Below are 18,248 nucleotides of genomic sequence, written 5' to 3' on the forward strand. Positions count from 1 at the left end.
CTGAATAAAATAAGTAAAAAGTACGAGATGAAAATCTCCACCTCAAAAACAAAATCAATGGGATTATGTGGAAAAAACAAAGAGTCAAAATTGTTATCGATGATAAAATAATAGAACAAATATCTGACTTCACCTATTTGGGAAATTTAATATCAAATGAAGAGAAAGACATCCACACTAAACTACAAAAATATAATAAAATGAATGGAACGATTAAACACCACTTCGGAAAACAAATGACAACTGAAAAAATTACGACTGCACAACATCACTTCAAAACCTTCAACAAAAATTAATGTATTAAGATAAAGATTGAATTTTTTTTAAATGAACAGATTAAAGAAATTAAACAGGCAACCAATTTTTTATCAGGTGTCTGTATGCAGGAAGCCCTCTTCTACAGCTGTGAGACTTGGGTCATATATAAGAAAGATGCATACAAACTAGAAGCAGCACAAATGAGATTTTTAAGACCATTATTGGCTTTACAAGACTAGACCACCAAATGTTGTTGTTGTTTGGTTTTTAGGAGCATTAGCAACTAAGGCCATATTGCTCCGGGAATATGCGGTGGTCATTCCATAACCTTTCCGCATCCTCCGTATTTGGTGGTGACGGGCTCGAACCCCGGTCTAATCAAGGAGCGTGTGCTACGCACTGCTGCTCCTTCCCACCTGGCTACGGAGGCGCCTTAGACCACCAAAGAAATTTAGATATCCGCAAGAAATTAAAAGTAGATAACATAGTAAATGACATAAAACGGTATTGGGAAAAATGGATCAGCCACATAGAAAGAATGAACCCAGACTAGATTACAAAATTAGCCTTTAACTACAAACCTACAGGCAAGAGAGATGTGGGTCAACCAAGACAATGATGGCGAGATCAAGACCACTTCCAAGAGCTACAATGGAACAGGTCTTAAAAAGACCTAAGCCGGACCAAGTTCATGATGATGACGATGAATTGAAGACTAAAAACTTTGTAGTTGGGTTATCAAGAATGTAATTTCCTACCTACACTAGCGACAACTCTGGACTTCTGTAGATGGGAAATTATGCTTCTGGATAACTCGAGCACATATTTTATAGTCTTCATATATTTTTTGCTTTCCTTCTACTAAATATTTATCTTTAGTAGAATAAATAAATATTTATATCTTCTAATAAATATTTATCTAAAAATTTATATCAACATACTGACCTATGGAAAAGATGTAGTGAGTGATAAAAAGGAGTGAGTATTTGGCAGGTATGAAATAAAGTAGTTGAATTGGTTTAATTTTTTCAATAGGTCTATCTTGAATGGAAAGTAAAAACTTAACAACAGCATCCATGAAATCTGAATGAATTAGGGGCTCAACTGTTTTCGGAATGGTCTGATACTGATAGAAACTATTTAACAAATCTTGATGAATCCCTACCAACAAAAATTAATGTATTAAGATAAAGATTGAATTTTTTTTAAATGAACAGATTAAAGAAATTAAACAGGCAACCAATTTTTTATCAGGTGTCTGTATGCAGGAAATGGCACACCATTTCACTATTTCAGTAATATACAGTATATTGAGATAACCCATATACATCCTATAGTCTAAGGCAGTGCTTCTCAACCTTTTATCATTCATGGACCATTTCTTAACTTACCGCAGACCACCGGGTAGGGTTTCTTTACATCTATGAATTTTCCCGACAAATTTATAGTTTTTTCTTTTTTTTATCAGCTCTGCTAAGTAATGAATCGGTGGTAAAAACATACGAATGGCAAGGGAAATTTTAAAAGAAAGAAAAACTTACATGTTGTCATTTTTTATTGAAAAAAATAGAAGTTAAAAAGGGCTTTAAAAATTTTAATGTGATGGTTGTGCCTGCTTTCTTTTACAAAGTGAATAGTGACTGCCAATTTCAATTTTATTTGTGATTCTACAGGGTATGTCAAAATTATGTTAACACTTATACGGAAAACACATTGTCAAAATTATGCCAACATGAAAACATTTATTGTAATCAACATAAATTTTGATTACATTTATGTTGATTAAAAAAATAAATAAAATAAAATTCGAATGTTCATTCTATAAGTGTTAACATAATTTTGACAATGTTTTTTTCCATATAAGTGTTAACATTTTAGGATAGATGAAACAGGGTATGTCTGCCAGGGGCAAAGGTTGATGACGTTGTAGGGCAGATATCATCCTTTAAGGGCACAAAGAGTGATACTGTTGTACACATTGGCACTAATGATATTAAGAGTAGGAGACCGGCACAATTACTTAACAAGTACAAGACAAAGCTGAAAAAAAGCCGTGAGTTAGGGTTGAATTTGAAAGTGTTTGCAATTCTGCCCAGACACGACAGGAGGGAGTATATATGATGAGAGCCTTGTCGATCGATTTGGCCATGGAGAGATTGTGCAAGGCTCAAGGGATAGAATTTTTCTCAGCCTGGTCTGTGCTTGTTAACAGGAGAGACTGCTTCTACAGGGATGGGATACACTTAAATAGAAAGGGTGCAAGAATATTTGCTGATGCTATTGAGGCAGAGTTAGGGGGGTTGGAAAACTGCTAGCTTGGGGGGATACACGGACTAATAGATTAACAGTAGCCACTGGCAGAGGTAAAAGTGAATCTTGCACTACTTCTATTGAAATGCAATTGAGCAAGCAGCCTGGAAAGCAAGGCAATGGGAATTTCCTGGACTGCTGGGAGTCAGTGGAATAAGTAAATACACGGGTTGTGTTAGAGTAAATAAGAGTAGAAACGGGTGCATGTATACTTGCATGTACACCAATGCTAGGAGTATAGTTAATAAATTTGATGAGCTTGAAATGCTAGTCAAAGTGACACCACATCAGAGACGTGGTGTCTTCACACAGACATAAGCAGTGCAGAACTGGAATTTGGGGAGTACAATGTGTACAGAAAGGATAGACAGGACAGGAAGGGAGGAGGGGTTATGCTTTGTCCACCCACATCCAATTGATGTGGGTGGACAATGCAATATTGAGTGTTTGTTGTGACATAAGCATTGGGAGATCAAAATTAGGAGTAGTGTTATAGGCCTAATGAATCTGATGACTATAATGAGCAATTGTGCAGAGAAATAGAGTGGGCCAGTAAATTAGAGTGTCTTATAATGGAGGATTTTAATTTCCCGGATATTGACTGGAATTTTTGGGTTGGTCATTCACACACTAGCAAGGGTTTCGTGGATTTATTGGATGATTGTTTTCTACAGCAATATGTTCGGGAGGCAACCAGAGGGAGTAATACTCTTGATCTGATTATCAGTAGTGATTCTTCATGCATCAAGAATCTGCAGATAAAGGAACCACTAGGTGGCAGTGATCACTGTGTGCTGAAGAGAGAGGCCTGATGGTGTGCAATAGTACTCAAAGAAGTAACTACCATCAAGGGTAAAGGGAAGGGATTTTGCTTTCGTAAAGGTGACTATGGTGGTCTGAGATAGTATTTTAAGTCTATACGGTGGGACCAACTGATGATGTTACCAACAGCAAATTCAAAATGCGAAGCATCCAAAGAAATAATCTTGGAAGCTACTAGGCTTTTCATACCAACAAAGAAATATTGTTCAAGATTTAGGCCTAAATGGATGTCAGATGAACTAATCAGACATGTGATAGAGAAGAAAAATGAATGGGATACATATAAATTAGCATACGACACAGAAGCCTATGACAGATATAAGCTGGTCTGTAACCAAGTTACAAAAGGAGGTTAGACAGGCAAAAGCAGATTACGAGAAACCTTTGGCAAAGGATGCAAAGAAAAACAGCAAAGAGTTCTTTACTTATGTAAGCTCTAGAAGGAAGGGGATGAATCAGATTGGTCCACTTGATATCGATGGTTCAACTATTGATGATCCTGCTCAGGTGGCTAACAAACTAAATGAATAATTTGCATCGACATTCACAAATGAGGAGTTATTCGGGGAGGGGAATGCCAGAGGTGTATTCAACCCTCCCAATAATATGCCCTAATAGTGAAAAAAGGCCAGGTTACCTCCACTTGAATCCCATGGGAGCTTGAACCCCTCCTGAAATGGAGGGGGTAACATAACCTTTTTTCTTTAGAATCATGGGTGGTGGATAGCGCATAAATTGTTTATTAACAAAATAATTTTTTATTATTGTACTTTTATTTTTAATGACACTTGTGCGGATACACACGTATCATAACATCAATCAACCTCAATAGCAATTCACTATATATATATATATATATAAAGAAATCTTTCTTTTCCTTTATTTCTTAACCTAACGTTTAAGGTTATGTTATGAAATAACGAAAAATAAAGAAATCTTTTCCTTTTTTCATAACCAAACCTAAATCAACAATATAGTAAAAACACTAATGAACTCCAAAAATCTGCTTTTAATAATGAGAAAAACACAATGAAGAACATAAAAATTAACGGAATGGAATGAAACTTTTATTAATTTAGTTTTCATCAAAAAATCAACCAACGTTTTATTTTCCTTACAAATTTCTTCCGTCTTTAAAAGATTCATTGCTACTATTACCTGTTTACCCTTCATCACAAAACTATTATGCACCATTCTTTACTCATAAATACATATCATAACGCCAACCAATGACTACACAGTAGTTTGTCGTCTGTTGCGACGACCACCATCATTTCATTGTTTGCCACGCCTACCTGTCAATTAATATATCCTTCTCGATTTCAGGTCTAGACTAATAACACCTACCATCTGTTTACCAAGTGAGCAGCGCTAGAGTCGGGTGTCAGGAAACTAATTTTCCGAGTAAGTTAACCGACATTTCTCGTCGTTTTCATGTTGGCTTTCTTCACCTTAGCCGTTTCTTTTTTTTTTTTCATTCAGTAATGCCCTCTGGTTTCGTGACAACTGATACATCACCTGGAATCAAACCACTGACATGTGTGTGCTTCACGTTTCAGGCAGCAAACACTCCTATTAGTGACAAGTTTGCTTGTACCCAAAGTGTTCACTGCAAGGGGCAATTTTTAAATTTGCATTTACTCACAACAGTGAGTGAACATACAGGTGGCATAAAAGATGATAAGGGCACAAAGGGTGATATTGTTGTACACGTTGGCACTAATGATATTAAGAGTAGGAGACCGGCAGAATTACTTAACAAGTACAGGTCCCTGTTGAAAAAAAGCCGTGAACTAGGGTTGAATTTGAAAGTGTCTGCAATTCTGCCCAGACACGATAGGAGGGAGTATATGATGAGAGCCTTGTCGATCAATTCGGCCCTGGAAATATTGTGCAAGGCTAAAGGGTAAAATTTTTTTCAGCATGGTCTGTATTTGTTAACAGGAGAGACTGCTTCTACAGGGTTGGGATACACTTAAATAGAAAGGGTGCAAGAATATTTGCTGATACTATCGAGGCAGTGTTAGGTGGGTCAGAATACTGCTAGCTTGGGTGGATACAAGGATTAGCATTAGCAGAGGCATTTGATGCAAGAAAGCAAGCTTATGCAGCATCAGCCAAAAAAAAAAAAAAAAAAAGTAACATAAATAAATAAAAATAACCACTTCCACTTCACCCCTCTGTTCGTTCGAAATACCTGTCCAGCTGAGCCTTAAACTTATTTAGGCTATCAACTTCCACGACAAGGGATGGAAGTCTGTTCCACCTACCAACCACCCGCTGGCTAAAGGCAAATTTCCGCACATCTATCCACATCTGTCTTTCCTCAATTTGAATTTATGCCCTCTCAGGTAATTATTCTGAGCAAGCGGAAGAATCCCATCAGCATTGAGCATGCTCAAACCATTCAAGGCTTTGTACACCTCTATCAGATCACCTCGCTGGTGCCTAGTTTCCAGACACTGTAATTCGCAAAATTTAAGCCTTTCTTCGTAAGAGCACCCCTTTGTCCCATTCACCAATCTTGTTGGCCTTCTCTGTACTTGTTCCAGCAGCTCTACATCCTTCTTGAAATGAGGCCTCCAGGCCTGTATACAGTACTCTAGGTGTGGCCTGACCATTGCACCATTGCCTTATACAAGGGAATAATCACCTCCTTATCCCTGCTAGAAAAATTCCTATATATCATTGACAATACACCATGAGCTACTCTTGCAGCCTGTCTGCACTGCTCAGAGAACTTCATATCTGCTTGCACAACCACCCCCAGGTCCCTTTCATTCTCTACCACTGTCAGTGTAGTACCACAGAGTTGATACGTTGCTCTGGGGTTGCTGTTTCCCATATGTAGTACTTTACATTTGTCAATGTTAAACTTCATTTGCCACCTCGAAGCCCATCTGCTCAACCTTTCCAAATCCTGTTGCAGCAGCATAGTGTCAGTAGTGTCCTTGACAACCCTGCCAAACATTGTATTGTCTGCAAACTTGGACATTAAGCCTGATATACCATCATCAATATCATTTATAAATACAGAAAACAATAAAGGACCCAATACTGAACCCTGAGGGACTCCACTAATAACATTAGTCCACGATGAGCAGTGTCCATTGATTACCACTCTCTGTCTTCTCCCCCTCAACCACCCCTTTATCCATAGCAGCAATTTGCCTCCAATGCCACACTGCTCCAATTTCTGCAGCAGTCTTCCATGTGCAACAGTATCGAAAGCCTTTCTAAGATCCAAGTATATAATATCAAAGTTATTCCCTGCATCCAGTTCTTTTGTGACTGCATCATAGTATCCAATCAAGTTGGTCAGGCAAGACTTTCCCCTTAACAAAACCATGCTGTGTCCTAGCTATAACTGAAGTCTTGTCTAGATGATCCTGCAGTGCTTCTTTAACCAGTGCCTCCATTAATTTTCCGGGAACAGAAGTTAAACTCACAGGTCTATAATTACTTGTGTCAGCCTTTGATCCCCCTTTGTGAATTGGGGTCACATTTGCACATCTCCAGTCCATGAGTACCTCCCCTGAGTCCAAGGAAGCTCTCATAATTATGGCTAAGGGTTTGCTTACTTCCTTTGCTGCCTCCTTTAATATAACTGGATAGATCCCATCCACCCCAGGTGCCTTTCTTGTGTTTATCTTCAACAATTTCTCCTCCACTTTGCTCTCAGTTATTACAAGATTCTCTAGCTTACTGCTAGAGTTGAATACACCTCTGGCATTCCCCTCATGTGTGAATGTCGATGCAAAATATTCATTTAGTTTGTTAGCTACCTGAGCAGGGTCATCAACAGTTGACCCATCGATCTCAAGTGGACCAATCTGATTCATCCCCTTCCTTCTAGAGTTTACATAAGTAAAGAACTCTTTGCTGTTTTTCTTCGCATCACTTGCCAAGGATCTCTCGTAATCTGCCTTCGCCTGCCTAACCTCCTTTGTAACCTGGTTATAGATCAACTTTATCTATCATAGGCGTCTGTATCACATGTTAATTTGTATGTATCCCATGCATTTTTCTTCTCTGCCATATGCCTCATTAGTTCATCTGACATCCATTTAGGCCTAAACCTTGAACAATATTTCTTAGTTGGTATCTAAAGCCTAGTAGCTTCCAAGATAAGTTCTTTGAATGCTTCCCATTTTGAATTTGCTGTTGGCAATATCATCAGTTGATCCCACTGTATAGAATTTAAATACTGTCTCAGTCCATTGTAGTCACCTTTACGAAAGCAATACCCCTTTCCTTTACCCCTAATGGTAGTTACCTCTTTGAGTAACTCCCACTTCAGCACACTGTGATCAGTGCCACCTAGTGGTTCATTTATCTGCAGATTCTTAATGCATGAAGAATCACTGCTGATAATCAAATCAAGAGTATTACTCCCTCTAGTTGCCTCCCGAACATGCTGATATAGAAAACAATCATCCAATAAATCCACAAAAGCCTTGCTACTGTGTGAGTGACCAGCCCCCAAATTCCAGTCAATATCTGGGAAATTAAAATCCCCCATTATAAGACTCTCTGATTTACTGGCCCACTCTATTTCTCCGAACAGTTTCTTATTATACTCATCAGAGTCATTAATCCTATAGCACACTCCTGCTCTCAATTTTGATCTCCCAATGCTTATGTCACACCAAACTGACTCGACACTGCACTGTCCAGCGATGTCCACTGGCTTCACTTCCTTGGATTTTATGTGTTTTTTAACTAATAGCATAACTCCTCCTCCCTTCCTATCCTGTCTATTCTTTCTGTAGACATTGTACTCCCCAAATTCCAGTTCTGCATTCCTTATATCTGTGTGACACCACGTCTCTGATATCCCAACAATATCTGCCTTTGATGTTTTGAGCAATACCTCAAATTCATCAAATTTATTTACTAAACTCCTAGCATTGGTGTACACGCAAGTATACATGCACCTGTTCTTTTTCTTAGCTACCCTAACACAACCCATGTGTTTACTTGTACCCCAATGATTCCCAGCAGTCTCTGAAATATCCTGCATCTTATTTTCCAGGCTGCGGGCTCATTCCAATAGAAGCAGTGGAAGAATCACTTTCACCTCTGCCAGTGGCTACTGTTAATCTATTAGTCCTTGTATCCCCCCAATCTAGCAGTTTTCCGACCCACCTAACACTGCCTCGATAGCATCAGCAAAGATTCTTGCACCCTTTCTATTTAAGTGTATCCCATCCGTGTAGAAGCAGTCTCTCCTGTTAACAAGTACAGACCAGGCTGAAAAAAATTCTACCCCTTGAGCCCTGCACAATCTTTCCAGGGCCGAATTGATTGACAGGGCTCACATCATATACTCCCTCCTATCGTGCCTGGGCAGAATTGCAGACACTTTCAATTTCAACCCTAATTCACGGCTTTTTTTCATCAGTGACCTGTACTTGTCAAGTAATTCCGCCGGTCTCCTACTCTTAATATCATTAGTGCCAACGTGTACAACTATATCACCTTTTGTGCCCTTAAAAGATGATATCCGCTCTACAACGTCATCAACTTTTGCCCCTGGCAGACATACCCTGGTCCTGTTCCACCTATCCTTTTTACAAAGCATGTTTCCCGTTTCCCTGACAATAGAGTCACCAACAACTACTAGTTCCTTTGGGACCAGCGCATTCTGCCTTGGGGGTTGCCGCTGTGTTGCGCGATGACCAAGTGCAAGCTCTGGCATTGGTGTGGGCAGCTGAGAGCTTGATGGGCCCCTCACTTGTAATCCTTAGAGGGCATCCACCCTGTCCTTCAAGCTCTCATATAGGCCCATAACAACGCTGAGTTGTCGCCTGATCTCCTTACACTCCTTGCATCGCACACATACAAAGACATTCCCCATGGCAGTATCATGTCCCATACTTGACTGCTCCGCAAACATCAAGCAAATAGTGCATCTTAAAAAGCTGTGATTCAGAGGACAACTGCCCCCCTCAGTTCTCCCCTGGGCCACAGCATTCCCATTAGCTTGAGCCTTTTGCTTTGCTGCTCTGGTTTGAGTCATGATTTAGATTTACTTTCAATAAAATTTCAATTTCTGTACAAAATTAAATCCTAAACTTGTATCCAAACACAGTTATAACGCTATATTTATGTTTCAGTAAAGAGTGTTATCTACGAAATATTTACGTTTCAGTAACGAGTGTTATCTACGAAATATTTACGTTTCAGTAACGAGTGTTATCTACAAAATATTTACGTTTCAGTAACGAGTGTTATCTACAAAATATTTACGTTTCAGTAACGAGTGTTATCTACGAAATATTTACGTTTCAGTAACGAGTGTTATCTATAAAATATTTACATTTCAGTAACGAGTGTTATCTACAAAATATTTACGTTTCAGTAACGAGTGTTATCTACGAAATATTTACGTTTCAGTAACGAGTGTTATCTACGAAATCCCTTTATATAATTTACGTATCAAGTTATGTATTAATTATTTATTTTTACTAATTATTTATGTTACGTAACCTAAGTGGTTATATGTATAGTTAAAAGTACAATTTAATTGCCAATGAAGTTCGACAAGATTAATAGATTTTACTGATTAATTTTCTCATAACAATGGCGGATATTTACGAACAGTAAACACGTGTATTTGATACCCTTTCCGATACTAAGTAATACCTACAAAATCTGTAAGTTACTTTAAACTTAAGTACCGTAATAGGAATATAAAGCTACTCTAGAAAATCAGTTAATATGTAAATTTAAACTAATAAAGCACAAAATAAATCAGAAAAAACTTCTCTGTTCCGAGAGCAGCAGAAAGGCACGTCCGCACCGGCAACCTCGTCCTTAGAATCGATTGAAATGAGCGATTGAATTGAAATGAGCAGCAGCCTGAAAAACCAGATGCAGGGTATTTCAGAAACTACTGGAAGTCATTGCAGTACAAGTAAACACATGGGTTGTGTTAGGGTAGCTAAGAATAGGAAGAGGTGCATGTATACTTGCATGTACAGCAACGCTAGGAGTTTGGTAAATAAATTTGATGAATTTCAGGTATTGCTCAGAACATCAAAAGCAGATATTGTTGGGATATCAGAGACGTGGTGTTACACAGATATAAGGAATGCAGAACTGGAATTTGGGGATTACAATGTGTACAAGAAGGATAGACAAGATAGGAAGGGAGGAGAGGTTATACTATTAGTTAAGAAACACAAAATCCAAGGAAGTGAAGCCAGTCGACATCGCTGGACAGTGCAGTATCGATGCAGTTTGGTGTGACATGACCATTGGGAGATCAAAATTAAGAGTAGAAGTGTGTTATAGGCCTAATGACTTTGATGAATATAATAAACAGCTGTACAGAGAAATAGAGAGGGGGCAAGTAAATCAGAGTGTTTTATAATGGGGGATTTTAATTTCCCAGATATTGAACTGGAATTTGTGGGTTGGTCACTCACATGCTAGCAAGGCTTTTGTGGATTTATTGGATGATTGTTTTCTACATCAGCATGTTCGGGAGGCAACTAGAGGGAGTAATACTCTTGATCTGATTATCAGTAGTGATTCTTAATACATTAAGAATCTGCAGATAAAGGAACCACTAGGTGGCAGTGATCACAGTGTGCTAAAGTGGGATTTACTCTAATTGGCAACTACCATCAGGGGGGTAAAGGGAAGGGTTTTTGCTTTTGTAAAGGTGACTACGGTGGTCTGAGACAGTATTTAAAGTCTACACGGTGGGACCAACTGATCAGGTTACCAACAGCAAATTCAAAATGGGAAGCATTCAAAGAATTTATCTTGGAAGCTACTAGGCATTACATACCAAGTAAGAAATATTGTTCAAGGTATAGGTCTAAATGGATGTCAAATGAACTAATGAGACATATGGCACAGAAGAAAAATGCATGGAATACATATAAATTAATGGGTGACATGGAAGCCTATGATAGATATAAGCTGGTCTGTAACCAAGTCACAAAGGAGATTAGGCAGGCAAAGGCAGATTATAAGAAATCCTTGGCAAAGGATGCAAAAAAAAATAACAAAGAGTTCACCTATGTAAACTCTAGAATGAAAGGGATGAATCAGATTGGTCCACTGGATATTGATGGCTCAACTGTTGATGGTCCTGCTCAGGTGACTAACAAACTAAATGAGTATTTTGCATCTACATTCACCCATGAGTTATTCAGGGAGGGGAATGCCAGAAGTGAGTTAAACTCTGGCAGTGAGCTGGATGATTTTGTAACAACTGAGAGGAAAGTGGAGGAGAAAGTGTTGAACATAAACATAAAAAAGGCACCCGGGGGGGAATGGGATCTATCCAGTTATATTAAAGGAGGCAGCAAAGGAAGTAAGCAAACCCTTAGCCATAATTATGAGGGCTTCTTTGGGCTCAGGGGAGGTACCCATCGACTGGAGATGTGCAAATGTGACCCTAATTGACAAAGGAGGATCAAAGGGCAACACTAAGTAGACCTGTTAGTTTAACTTCTGATCCAGGGAAATTAATGTCTTGCCTGACCAATTTGATTGGATACTATGATGTGGTCACAAAGGAACTGGATGCAGGGAATAACTTTGATATCATATATTTGGATCTTAGAAAGGCTTTTGATACTGTTGCACATGGAAGACTGCTGCACAAATTGGAGTAGCGTAGCACTGGAGGCAAAGTGCTGCTATGGATAAAGGGATGGTTGAGGGGGAGAAGACAGAGTGGTAATCAAAGGACACTGCTCATCGTGGACTAATGTTATTAGTGGAGTCCCTCAGGTTTCAGTATTGGGTCCATTGTTGTTTTCTGTATTTATAAATGATACTGATGATGTCATATCAAGCTTAATGTCCAAGTTTGCAGACAATACGAAGGTTGGCAGGGTTGTTAAGGACACTAATGACAGTACGCTGCTGCAACAAGATCTAGAAAGGTTGAGCAGATGGGCTGAGAGGTGGCAAATGAAGTTTAACATTGACAAATGTAAAGTATTACATATGGGAAGCAGCAACCCCATAGTGACGTATCAACTCTGTGGTATTACACTGACAGTGGTAGAGAACAAAAAGGACCTGGGGGTAATCGTGCCAGCAGATATGAAATTTTCTGAGCAGTGCAGACGATCTGCAAGAGTAGCTCATAGTGTCTTGTCAATAATATACAGGAATTTTTCTAGCAGGGATAAGGAGGTAATTATCCTCTTATATAAGGCAATGGTCAGGCCACACCTTGAGTACTGTATACAGGTCTGGAGGCCTCATTTTAAGAAGGATGTAGAACTGTTGGAACAAGTACAGAGAAGAGCAACAAGATTAGTGAATGGAACAAAGGGTTGCTCTTATGAAGAAAGGCTTAAATTTTGCAAGTTACAGTGTCTGGAGACTAGGCACTTGTGAGGTTGTTGTTGTTATTGGGTTTTTAGGAGCATTAGCAACTAAGGCCATATTGCTCCGGGGATATGCGGTGGTCATTCCCTGACCTTTCTGCATCCTCCATATTTGGTGGTAGCGGGCTCGAACACCAGTCTGATCAAGAAGCGTGTGCTACGCACTGCTGCTCCTGCCCACCTGGCTACGGAGGCGCCCGCACTTGCAAGGTTTGTTTGTTTGTTATTTGGTTTTTAGGAGCATTAGCAACTAAGGCCATATTGCTCCAGAATATGCGGTGGTCATTCCCTGACCTTTCCGCATCCTCCATATTTGGTGGTAGCGGGCTCAAATCCCGGTCTGATCAAGAAGCGTGTGCTACGCACTGCTGCTCCTGCCCACCTGGCTACGGAGGCGCCCGCACTTGCGAGGTGATCTGATTGAGGTGTATAAAGGCTTGAATGGTTTGAGCATTCTCAATGCTGATGGAATCCTTCCTCTTGCTCAGAATAATCATTTGAGAGGGCATAAATTCAAATTGAGAAAAGACAAATGTAGGATAGATGTGTGGAAGTTAGACTTTAGCCAGCGGGTGGTTGGTTGGTGGAACAGACTTCCATCATTTGTTGTGGAAGTTGATAGCTTAAATAAATTTAAGGATGAGCTGAACAGGTACTTAGGCGAACGGAGGGATGGAATGGTAGCGCATGTTTTTTTTTTTTTTTTTTTTTTGGCTGATGCTGCATAAGCTTGCTTTCTTGCATCATATGCCTCTACTAATGCTAAAACAAAATTAACAATGTTGAATTTTTTTTTTTATTATTTTTTTTTTTATTTTTTGCAAGCACAGAGGAATTTCAATTTACCAGAAACCAGTTATGCTTAAGTAACATACTAGCAAATATTAACATAAAACAGTGCAATGTAATTGTTTTTAATTAACATCACAGGCCTGTATGTACTTCTCTATACATTATAATTTAATTTAATAACAATTAAATTTAATTACTGATACTAACAAATCAATATTAGTAATACCAACATAATGTTGCAACTAAACAAAGAATAGTGGTGTGTGTTTTGGCTGAAATAATATGAATAAATGTAATTCTAGCATAGTGTTTATAGGTGGGTTAAGATCATTCACTGTCCATTCTGCAATACATTCAAGCTACAAATCTGCCTCTTCTTGTCAACAAACTTTGTTTGTTGACAAGAGGCAGATTTGTAGCTTCTCAAATAAGTGATTATTACCACAAATTATATTGGTGAAAGGTATATGGAATGAATGAGAAGAGAGCAAGCTACAAGAGATCTTCAACTGCATGCCTGAAGAATTTTTTCCCACTATAGTATAGGTGTGCTTGAGTACAACCTACTACATTAGCAATTGGCATAATTAGAACTAAGTTATGAAATCATCAATAAGGTATCAACGAAACTTTTTTTTTTTTTTTTAGTAAACTTTTTCTTTGTGCAATTTTTTCTGCAGAGAATGGAAGTTAAAACAATTGTATTGGAGTTGACAACAGCTTGGAATTTAGGAATGCATCTCTCTGAACGATTAAGAAATATGAAACAATTTCTCAGAAAGTGAATTTCAGAGAGAAGCCATTGTAACAGAAATATAAGAAGCCCATTTGGTCAACAAAAGTCAACCACAAAGCCACTTAGTGCCAACAGATGTAAGAAATTATGCAGAATAAAAAATTCATCACCATCATTCCCTGTAGATTACTTGGTACTGTATCTAGAAGGGTCATATGGCACTATGCCAAATGCTTATGGCCAAAAATTGTTAGGAAAATATGATTTAAATTACTGAAATTATATGCAAATGGACAGTATAGTATAGAACTTTTCTATATAAAAAAATAAGCTCCCAGAATACTGTGAAGATAAGGAGGTATGAAATACCACCAATTGGGAGAAGGGGTATTCCGTACGTACCAACATTGTTTTAAAAGTAAAATTACACACAGTTTTTTTTAACAGTATGTGATCGTTTGTCCCTTTTCTCTACTTATTAAGTTTGGAATTTTCTGGTGAAATCACAATCCATCGAAAGTGATATCAGCCCAGAGCAGGGGTCGCCAATCTTTTCTTGCATGCCACATAAAAATTCACCACAATCAATTATTCCCCCAATGATATCTAAACTCTCTGGCCAAAAAAATTAGAAACCTTTAGCAACTGGCATCAACATATAATTAAATGTACACTATGCAAATGTAAGTTGTCACATGGTATGACCACAAGTTCCTAGGTATTGGATAAATACTGTACACTTTCCTGTGGCTTCTTAGTCAATCTTGTCATGGGAAAGACATGATCATTCCAATTTTCATGAAGGCATTATTGTTGGAGCAAGTTTAGCAGGGATCACAATACAGAAAACAAAAAAAATGGTTGGTATATCAAATTGCTAGAATTTCTGGTAACTTTTGAAAGTTGCAACTTACCAAGATTGTGCACTGGAATAGAAGACTCAGTGCACAGCAAAAAAATTAAAAACAGACCCATTTCCAACTGAATCGTGCAGTGAGAGTTGAAGATTATGGAATTTGGTTTTGGTGAAAGCCACTTCCTTATGAAAACCACTTCCTTCTGTAAAAAATCAAAAGATTTCACTGGTGTAAGTAGTCCTACCCAACACCAAAACTATACTGTGTGAACAGAGAAAAGGGATCTAATGAATCCAGATTCCTCCTTTTTTTGCACCAATGGTAGGGTGAAAGCATGGCATGAATCTCATGAAGCAATACATCCAGACTGCCTCATGTCCACCACTCAAGTGACTGGTAGTGACATCATGGTATGGTGTATGTTCTATTGGTATGGACTGGGTCCACTCATACTGTCAGAAGCTAGTGTTATATCCATTAACCATCCTCTTACATCAGACCAATTTCACCATGCACTACTTCATTTCTACATGGATTGCGATGGATTCTTTCAAGATGACAATGCAACTATCCACTATGCAAAAATTGTATCTACTAACCACAACACAACAACTGACAAATATCCTGATGGAAGAATGATCAAATCTGGAGCGATACTCTCTCAGAAACCTAGTATAACCTATTTCATGTGTACAGACTGACTATACCAGATACTGAATAAAAGATTCTAATATTTTGGGCAACGAGTACACTCAATGTTTTTGCTAATCATGTAAAGGAATTTTAGGCTAAATTTATGAAATAAATTTAATATAAGTTAACAAATTACAAAATCAATGTCATGAGGATCTCACTAACACCCTTACTGGCTGTGCCTAAATTAATGCTAAAAGGTGGGCTTCCTGACATATTAAAACCCAGGTCAATTTCGAGCAATACAAATGGAATTTAAACTGTGTTTTGTTTTGTTTTTTGTTTTTTTTCAAATCAGTTGTATATTTTTTTTATTATATATGATTTGTTTTTCACACTGGGAGGCATGCTACAAATAAGAGAAGGGTGTGCCACAGGTTGCCCACCTCTGTCCAAAAGTCTGAGTGGACTACTGGATAAATTCCTCAAGTTAAATTGTAATAAATACTCCTTTGTAAGAAAATAATTAATGCTAAAAATCCTTATTACATCTGCTGCAATTAGGACATGTGAGAAGACTTCTGAAATGCTTTTGCAGTTTCGAAAATGTTTGTTTTCCACACTTGTGGAAAGCAAACATCTTCAAACCTCTCTAAACGAGTAACAAGTAGCGAAATACTATTAGTAAGGGCAACATAACACGAATGTTGCACCATAACCCTTTCTGAATAATACAGAATATTTTATTTGAACCTGTAAATTCCCCTCAGGAGGGAAATTTAAATTCAAAACGCAAGGATTAAGAAGCCCGCCAATTTCGGTATAATGAATGGACCAAATGCTAACCATCTTAGATTGAATCGGAGAGTGGGAGAGGGGTGAAGATGCAACGTAACTAACGAAGAAATTCGATTTTCGTATATCAAAAATACATACCTCTAAATACTTTACTGTACAAATATGTATAAAAAATGTGATCGATTTACTACTCTTTATTTCAAGTACCAGAACTATTAATATAAGAACAAAGTATAAACTTCGACATTTCAACTGTTAGGGAAGAAATGAAGCATATACAATTACAATTCGTTACAAGTTTTAATATAGTGTTAAATACAGCACAACACATACCAAAAGTATCGTCGAAAACGAAAGTACAACAGAGGCAACTCTACTACAAACTCAACATACGATCACTTGTGACAACTGTTAGGCAGGGCGAAAAAGTTAAATTATATAAATAAATAACGCAACAAAATAAAACCTTTTTTCTTTTTTTTTTTTTTTTTTACTTTTCGCTTGATTCTTTGATAATTTTTTTGGGAGCCAATACAAAATATAAAAATAAAATTAATATGGCATCTATAGGTTTCAAGACCTAAAAATTTATCCACATAAAAATTCTGTACAAGATTTATCCATATAAATATTTTGTTATCCATATAAGATATAAAGATATTTATCCATATAAATATCTGGTATATTTATTTAAATTAAAGTTGATTGTTTTAAAATAAAACAATAAACTTTAATTTCCGGCTGTTTTTTCACTCTGTGGCTCAGTTAATTGGTCTCAGCAGTGGAGGAAAAGGTTTTTTCTCCCAGAAACAGGAATTTTTTTTCGTCAAACAAAAAGGACGAATAAATTGTTTTAAATTAAGTAATGAATCAGCTAAGGCCATAAGGCGTCAGTACATTTCGCTCAGCGCTAAAAATTTCTCCAACTAAAAATTATAAACTGATTCATTTGAACTCTGGTGTACAAACTGGCTAAGTTTTTGCGTGTAGAACGGTGGTTATTATCATCGCAAGAAATTATCAGTGTGAGAACGAAAAGGACATCATGACATGGAGATTAACATAAAGGCCAGCGCTACATAACACTATTTAAGCGGAAAACCACCACCCATTACCTGATATCTGAGGGCCCCCTCTCGAAGCAATACCAACAACAGAAGATTCACCCAGGTGGAGCGGAAGAGTTGTTCCAGCAGCCAAAAGTGTGGAGGGCTTTTGGATAAAGGAACGATTTAATATAAGAAGACGACAGAGAGTGGTTATCAATGGGCACTGATTACCGCGGTCTAATGTTATTAGTGGTTTCCCCGAGGGTTCGGTGCTAGCCCCATTGACCGTTTTCAATATTTATTACTGATATTCATGAAGGTATATCAGGCTTAATGTCTAAGTTTCCAGAGGTTGGTAGGGCATTTAACAACAGTAATTACGGTATCTACTCCAACTGGAGCTAAAAAATTCAGGCCGATTGGCTGAGAAATGGCAGTTGAAATTTAAAAATGATAAATGCAAGATACTCCAAATGGGTACCACTAATCTCAGAGCAATTTATCAACTGTGGTACTACTCTCAGGGAAGGGGAAAATAAAAAAGGCCTGGGGGTAATTGTGCAGACATAAAACCAATATATATATATATATATTTTTTTTTTTTTTATGTAAACTCCAAATACGAGAGGTA

General features: G+C 37.8%; 1 protein-coding gene across 1 annotated transcript in view; it reads right to left on the reverse strand.

Moving 5' to 3' along the window:
• Positions 1-16,984, reverse strand: part of LOC150083915 (uncharacterized) — a 352,627-nt gene extending 335,643 nt beyond the window's left edge. Inside the window, exon 1 of the mRNA XM_090375828.1 lies at positions 16,902-16,984. The gene's annotated coding sequence lies outside the window, so the exon portion shown is untranslated. The remainder of the gene's footprint in view (positions 1-16,901) is intronic.
• Positions 16,985-18,248: the final 1,264 nt, after the last annotated feature.

The sequence above is a fragment of the Mastigoproctus giganteus genome, chromosome 6 (assembly GCF_048544385.1).
Source record: "Mastigoproctus giganteus isolate SK-2022 chromosome 6, ASM4854438v1, whole genome shotgun sequence".
NCBI classification, from domain to species: Eukaryota; Metazoa; Arthropoda; class Arachnida; order Uropygi; family Thelyphonidae; genus Mastigoproctus; species Mastigoproctus giganteus.